An 8,167-nucleotide genomic window follows, 5' to 3' on the forward strand; every position below is an offset into this window, starting at 1 on the left:
ATAACATTACACCATCCACCTCAAATGCCCCCAAAGCATTTGCACCCATGGTCACGATCAGAGACCTTAGATCAGCCATTCTGGAGTGAGCCTACTGAAAATGACTGGCCAAGATGGAGTCCCTGACAGTGTGCCCAGATCTTCCTAGGATCAGCTGGCAGGATATCTTTAACCTCTCCCTCCTTCAATCTGAGGTTCTCACCTGCTTTAAGAACATGGTTATCATCCCAAAGAAATATGTGCAGCCTGACGTATGAGGCAATGTGCCTCTTTCACAACCACACCAACTGATGTTGCAGTTCATTTCAGGAAGACTTACTAACATCTGTAAGTCACACTTGTTTATAACTCACAACCTTTTTGGAACCTTCAAAATATTCTCCGGAAATGGACTTGCATATCAGATTTTTACAGTAATTGAGAGAAGAAAATTACATAAGCATAAAATGCACTTTTTAAATTAATCTCTTTATCCCTATTCTTTAACCTGGTTTAGACTCTGTATACTTAATCAGTTGAAGAGTCATTGCTCTTCCTTCAATCTCTTAAAGAAGGTAGGGAGGGCCATCCTAGAACAGATGAACAGTGACAATAAAACATTTTCAAAAGGTCATAGAAATCCTATGGCCAGCTGTTAGCATAGTGAACAATAAGTTCTATTTCTTCACTGCTGATCCCATAATCAGATCCAAACGTAAAACCTTGTAGACCAAACTCGCTTTTACTGTTGTACAAAGTTTCAGTGATCACAATGCACAAAAGGATGCTTATGATATGTTACACGTTGCTCAAAGCCATTGCTATTCGGTTCAGAAGAGAGCATGTTGCCTTTTGCTGACTTTTTGTTACAATTTAAATCACATATGTTGACCAGTTTCACAAAGAATTTCAATGGACAACAGTCTATAGAGAAATAAAATACAATTAGCCTGCAGGCCACAAAATGCATTCCCAGAAACATTCATCTGAATAGCAAACTGAAATTGATTCAAGCCCAAGGGTTTTTCTTTGTAGGTGACATTGTACACAGTGATGAGAGCAGGAGACACCAAAGAATATTGAAGGCCCTACTGCAGCGATGGAGCCTCGGATTCAGGTTGGATCTCCTTCAAAGGAGACGCATTTTATCTCTGGCGTAGAAGAACGGGGAGCAATGGCGGCGGTACCGGTCTCTCGAAGAAGATGCCGGAATTGCGCATGCGCAAATCGATACAATTTAAACTACAAGAACCGACGGCCACTGCAACTGAAAGTGACTCAGAGTCAGAATTGGATATCACAGAGAATACAGATGAAGGAGAGGAGGAAGAACTGGAAAAGACTGGAAGTAAAGGAGATGACAGAGACATAAGAGAGGCTTTATTGCAATTAACGGCTGAACTAAGAAAATTAAGAACAGAGCTTAGAGACGTGAAGATGTGCTATGATAAAGCTATGAAAAGACAGGATGAAATGGATAAGAAACTTCAGAAGATGGAAAGAACAATGGAGCATATTAACAATGGAGTGGAAAAAACAGAAAATAATGTGCTTGTCTGGAACACGAAAAGAAATCGACTCTTGGAGAAAGTGGACGTGTTGGAAAATTTTAGTAGATGTAATAACATTAAAATTGTTGGTCTTAGAGAAGGGTTAGAGGGAGATAATCCAATAGAATTTTTTCAAAGGTGGATCCCGAAAACCTTGCAAATGAAAGAGGAAGACTGATCAATTGAAATTGAGCGGGTACATAGAGCCCTAAGACCAAAACCACAAGATGACCAATATCCACGATCAATTTTAATAAAATTCTTAAGATTTCAAGACAAAGAAAGGATTCTACAGGCGGCTGCCCAAGCTGCCAAGAAGAGAAAAGGACCACTGATGATAGAAAGGAAGAAAATATTTTTCTACCCTGACATAAGTTATGAACTTTTGAAAAGAAGGAAAAAGTTTAATCCAGTGAAAAAAGCCCTATGGGACCACGGTTATCAATTTATATTGCGTTATTCTGCAACCTTGAAGATATTTTTGCCTGGTGGAGAAAAAAGATTTTTTGACGATTACCGGAAAGTGGAGGAGTTTGTGCGAGATTCTTTGAAAATTCACCAGATACAAGAACAAACTTAGGGGAGTGAGATGGATTGAAGATGAAGACTGGATCAAGGATTAGGCCTGTTGAATTTTTAGGCAGATGAATATATAAATATATTATTAATTATATGAGGGAGGGGAAGAAAGGTTAAAATTTGAGGAATATCAGCTGGGAATAATAAGGTTAATTTTTTTTCTATATATATATAATATTTTGTTACGGGGGAGCTGGAAGAAACACTGAACAATCGCTACGTTATTCATGTGTGCAAGTGTGGCAACAGCCACGACCTGCACAATGGAGGGGGGTAGTGTTGTGTATCTTTTCATGCACAACATTAGTGGGGGGGTATTTTGTTTCTTCTTTTTTTGTATCTTATCTATCTTTTTTTTCTGCCTGGATGATTGGGAGGGAAACACATAGCAACATGGCGAAGTTCAAAGAGATTCCCCAGGGAACTATGAGAGTTGAGAAGCTAAGTAATGTTTTAGATTTTAAGAGATAAATATGTAACATTTTTGAATATTTGGAGCCCTTATTTATAGCTCCAATGATGACGATCTTGGTTCCTTGGGGGAAAGTAACAAATATATATTCAATTTATTTTTATCCCATGGAGCATGTGCAAACCTTCCAGCATTCAGGAGGTTCCTTTTTTTTTCTTTTTTTTTCTTTTCTCTTTAGGTAGGAGTATATATCGAGGGGGGGGGGAGGGTTAAGGGGAGGGGGTAGGGTAGATATTCTTTTTTTCTCATGTATCACTTTGAAAACTCAATAAAAATTATATAAAAAAAAGAATATTAAAGGCCACCATATAATGTCCAAGTCATATTTGATCTTATTGGATTGGGAAACTAAAGTAAATTACTTTGTTGTTATTGCCTCTTCAGTTAAGTCAAAAGTGAAAATATTTATTTATTTTAACCTTGATTTTGTGGAATTTATATAACAGAGCTACCCTCCCATTTAGTTGCAAAACAGAATTGCATTAATTAAAGTCAACTTTAAATTTTAAAATGAACATTCTTTCACTAAGCTACTGAAAAATTATTTGTGTATGTAGCTGTGCATTCTGTATAAGCCACCAATGTTACTGTTGTATTGTTTTACATGTTGCTAAATTAAAAAAAATATTTTATCAAAGGCTGAAATATTAAATGCTTGTTAATTGTTCAACTTGCAATGGTCACATCTCTGGAACCAAGACAGAACCCTCAGCTCAGAAGGGAAGGAGGGAAAAGAGGAGAACAGTAGTGATAGGGGATTCAATAGTTAGGGGGACAAATAGGAGGTTCTGTGGGAGAAATCGAGAATCCAGGATGGTCTGTTGCCTCCCTGGTGCCAGGGTCCACGATATTTCGAATCGAGTTCTCAGTATCTTCAGGAAGGAGGGTGAGCAGCCAGATGTCGTGGTTCATGTAGGGACCAATGACGTGTATAGGAATAAGAAGCAGGTCCTGCAAAGAGAGTTTAGGGAGTTAAGTGCAAAGTTGAAGGGCAGGACTTCCATGGTTGCAGTCTCAGGATTGCTACCCATGCAACGTGCTAGTGAAGCTAGAAACAGGAAGATAATGCAGCTAAATGCGTGGCTAACTAGTTGGTGCAGGAAGGAGGGCTTCATGTTTCTGGACAGTTGAGCTTTGTTCCAGGGAAGGTGGGACCTGTTCCGACAGGATGGGTTGCACCTCAGCTGGAGGGGGACTAACATCCTTGCGGGAAAGTTTGCTAGTGCTGCTCTGAGGGGTTTAAACTAGATTTGCAGGGGGAGGGCAACCAGAGTGTTGGAGCAGATAGTGAGGTGGAAGAGGATAAATGTCATGGGAGAACTGCAAGTATAGTGCATGAAGTAAAGCCGGATCTAACATATAGAGAGGCTTTGTGTAAAGAGAAGCAAAATATAGGGTGTAAAGGTAGTAAGGTAGAAAGGCTAAAGTGCGCGTACTTCAATGCAAGAAGCATCAGGAACAAAGATGGTGAACTGAGAGCTTGGATACATACATGAAATTATGATGTAGTGGCCATTACAGAGACTTGGCTGGCACCAGGGCAGGAATGGATTCTCAATATTCCTGGATTTCAGTTCTTTGAAATGGATAGAGAGGGGGGAAAAGGGGAGGAGGGGTGGCATTACTGGTCAGGGATACTATTACAGCTACAGAAAGGATGTGTAATGTAACAGGATCCTCTTTTCAGTCAGTATGGGTAGAAGTCAGGAACGGGAAGGAAGCAGTTACTCTGTTGGGAGTATTCTATAGGCCCCCTGGTAGCAGCAGAGATACCGAGGAGCAGATTGGGAGGCAGTTTTTGGAAAGGTGCAAAAATAACAGGGTTGTTATCATGGGTGACTTTAACTTCCCTAATATTGATTGGCACCTGATTAGTTCCAATGGTTTAGACAAGGCAGTGTTTGTTAAATGTGTCCAGGATGGATTCCTGTCACAGTATGTTGACAGGCCGACTAGGGGGAATGCCAACTAGATCCAGTATTAGGTAACGAACCAGGCCAGGTCACATATTTGTCAGTGGGTGAGCATCTGGGGGACAGTGATCACTGCTCTCTGGCCTTTAACATTATCATGGAAAAGGATAGAATCAGAGAGGACAGGAAAATTTTTAATTGGGAAAGGGCAAAGTATGAGGCTATAAGGCTAGAACTTGCTGTGTGAATTGGGATGATGTTTTTGCAGGGAAATGTGCTATGGACATGTGGTCGATGTTTACAGATCTCTTGCAGGATGTTAGGGATAATTTTGTCCCGGTGAGGAAGATAAAGAATGGTAGGGTGAAGGAACCATGGGTGACAAGTGAGGTGGAAAATCTAGTCAGGTGGAAGAAGGATAAGATGGGTCTATTGAGAAATATAGGATAGCAAAAAAGGAGCTTAGGAAGGGGCTGAGCAGAGCAAGAAGGGGGCATGAGAAGGCCTTGGCAAGTAAAGGAAAAACCCAAGACATTCTTCAGTTAGGTAAAGAACAAAAGGATGACAGGAGTGAAGGTAAGACCAATTAGAGATAAGGATGGGAAGATGTGCCTGGAGGCTGTGGAAGTGAGCGAGGTCCTCAATGAATACTTCTCTTCGGTATTCACCAATGAGAGGGAACTTGATGATGGTGAGGACAATATGAGTGAGGTTGAGGTTCTGGAGCATGTTGATATTAAGGGAGAGGAGGTGTTGGAGTTGTTAAAATACATTTGGATGGATAAGTCCCCGGGGCCTGACGGAATACTCCCCAGGTGAGGGAAGAGATTGCTGAGCCTTTGGCTGGGATCTTCATGTCCTCGTTGTCCATGGAATCGTAGCGGAGGATTGGAGGGGGGCAAATGTTGTCCATTTGTTCCAAAAAGATAGTAGGGATAGTCCGGGTAATTATAGACCAGTGAGCCTTACGTCTGTGGTGGGAAAGCTGTTGGAAAAGATTCTTAGAGATAGGATCTATGGGCATTTAGAGAAACATGGTCTGATCAGGGAAAGTCAACATGGCTTTGTGAAGGGCAGATCGTGTCTAACAAGCCTGATAGAGTTCTTTGAGGAGGTGACCAGGCATATAGATGAGGGTAGTGCAGTGGATGTGATCTACATGGATTTTAGTAAGGCATTTGACAAGGTTCCACATGGTAGGCTTATTCAGAAAATCAGAAGGCATGGGATCCAGGGAAGTTTGGCCAGGTGGATTCAGAATTGGCTTGCCTGCAGAAAGCAGAGGGTGGTGGTGGAGGGAGTGCATTTGGATTGGAGGGTTGTGACTAGTGGTGTCCACAAGGATTGGTTCTGGGACCTCTACTTCTCGTGATTTTTATTAACGACCTGGATGTGGAGGTAGAAGGGTGGGTTGGCAAGTTTGCAGATGACACAGAGGTTGGTGGTGTTGTAGATAGTGTAGAGGATTGTCAAAGATTGTAGAGAGACATTGATAGGATGCAGAATGGGCTGAGAAGTGGCAGATGGAGTTCAACCCGGAGAAGTGTGAGGTGGTACACTTCGGAAGGACAAACTCCAAGGCAGAGTACAAAGTAAATGGCAGGATACTTGGCAGTGTGGAGGAGCAGAGGGATCTGGGGGTACATGTCCATAGATCCCTGAAAGTTGCCTCACAGGCTAGATCGGGTAGTTAAGAAAGCTTATGGGGTGTTAGATTTCATAAGCCAAGGGATAATGTTTAAGAGTTGCAGGGTAATGATGCAGCTGTATAAAACTCTGGTTAGGCCACACTTGGAGTACTGTGTCCAGCTCTGGTTGTCTCACTATAAGAAGGACGTGGAAGCATTGGAAAGGGTACAGAGGAGATTTACCAGGATGCTGCCTGATTTAGAGAGTATACATTATGATCAGAGATTAAGGGAGCTAGGGCTTTACTCTTTGGAGGAAAGGAGGATGAGAGGAGACATGATAGAGGTATACAAGATATTAAGAGGAATAGATAGAGTGGACAGCCAGCACCTCTTCCCCAGGGCACCACTGCTCAATACAAGAGGACATGACTTTAAGGTAAGGGGTGGGAAGTTCAAGGGGGATATTAGAGGAAGATTTTTTACTCAGAGTGGTTGGTGTGTGGAATGCTCTGCCTGAGTCAGTGGTGGAGGCAGATACAGTAATGAAATTTAAGAGACTACTAGACAGGTACATGGAGGAAATTAAGGTGGTAGATTTTAAGGGTCGGCACAACATTGTGGGCCGAAAGACCTGTACTGTGCTGTACTATTCTATGTTCTATGTTCCATGATTTAATACTAGGTTTTCTGAGATAGATGTTATCCTAGAAATCACAGTAGTCTGTCTATCATTTTTGAGATGTAAACCTATTTGAAAAGAGAAAGGCAGAATGGCACATGAACGTTTTGTTTTCCAACAGTAATCATTGAGCTGTAGTAAATTATATGTGTGAATGTACCTTAAATTTTTCCTTTATAACTGTTAGTGTCATTCCTCTTACAAGAATGATATTATGACTAACAGTCATTGATGCAAATATATACACAATGCCAGTTTTCCAGTACAGCAAGTGAATCATCCTTTGTCATGCCATGGAACTCTATTTAAAGGACGCTTCAAAAATAATGAGAAGGAAGATAATTCCACTGCTGCTTCAATAGACTGTGGGAAACCTATGGGATTTAGTTTCTGGAGGCAGCTTGCTAGTTTTAATAAATTGCTTTCTGCAATATTTTGCAATGAACGTTTGGTTAGTGTGCAAGTTAGTTTTCAGTAGTGCTGCATAACAGGAAATAAAATGCTAAAACATTTTTGCCCATAGCTCTTCCAAGATGAAGAGAAAAGAAAGTCAGCCATTGTGGGTTAATCTTAGGGGAAGCTCCAGGAAAATAAAGGATGGAAATAGCTCCTGACTATGGATAAGATATAGCTCTGATATTTCCTGGTTTGTATCAGCTTAATAGCACAAAATGTTAAATTATCAAATGAAATAATGTTTCATTTATATTTGTATATAAGAAACAAAAGCTCATTTTTCAACTCCAGGACAATTTCTAAAATAAAGTTTACACACAGGACTTGAGCATTGGTGGGTAGGCCACAATTTATTGTTAACTTTAATTGCTCCTTTGGGTCTAATATTGCACAAGCCTGATCCAAGATGGCAGTGATGAATCATGGTGACGTGTTGCAGGCTGCTTACAAGTCTTCTAAATATACCTCATCTGAATTACTCCCACTGCAATCTACAGCCTGTAATTTCCCTTTAAGCAAAATGCTTTTGAGCTGTCTTAATGAATAAGCGTTTTCACCATCTTCTGAAGGACTCAGCAGATTTAATGATCAAGAATGCATACAAATATATATTTTTTATTTTTCTTTTTATATATATCAGATAAGCCATGGCTACTGTGGCAAAGAAAAAATGTCAGCAATATTCCATTGAGATGTCTTGCTCATGGTTTTATTCCAACCCCACAGGACAAAAAGATGCCACTGTGTCTAATCTGTATGACTACATTTTCAAATGAAAGCATGCGGCATGTCAGCAGAGGAAGGACAAGAAAGACAAGACAGTCGATTACTTCAAACAACAATGTGGTGATTTTCACTCAAGGTCAACAGTAAAGCAAATGTTTTGTGAAAAAGCAGATAAGATGGAA

The sequence above is a fragment of the Mobula birostris genome, chromosome 1 (genome assembly GCF_030028105.1).
Source record: "Mobula birostris isolate sMobBir1 chromosome 1, sMobBir1.hap1, whole genome shotgun sequence".
Taxonomy (NCBI): domain Eukaryota; kingdom Metazoa; phylum Chordata; class Chondrichthyes; order Myliobatiformes; family Myliobatidae; genus Mobula; species Mobula birostris.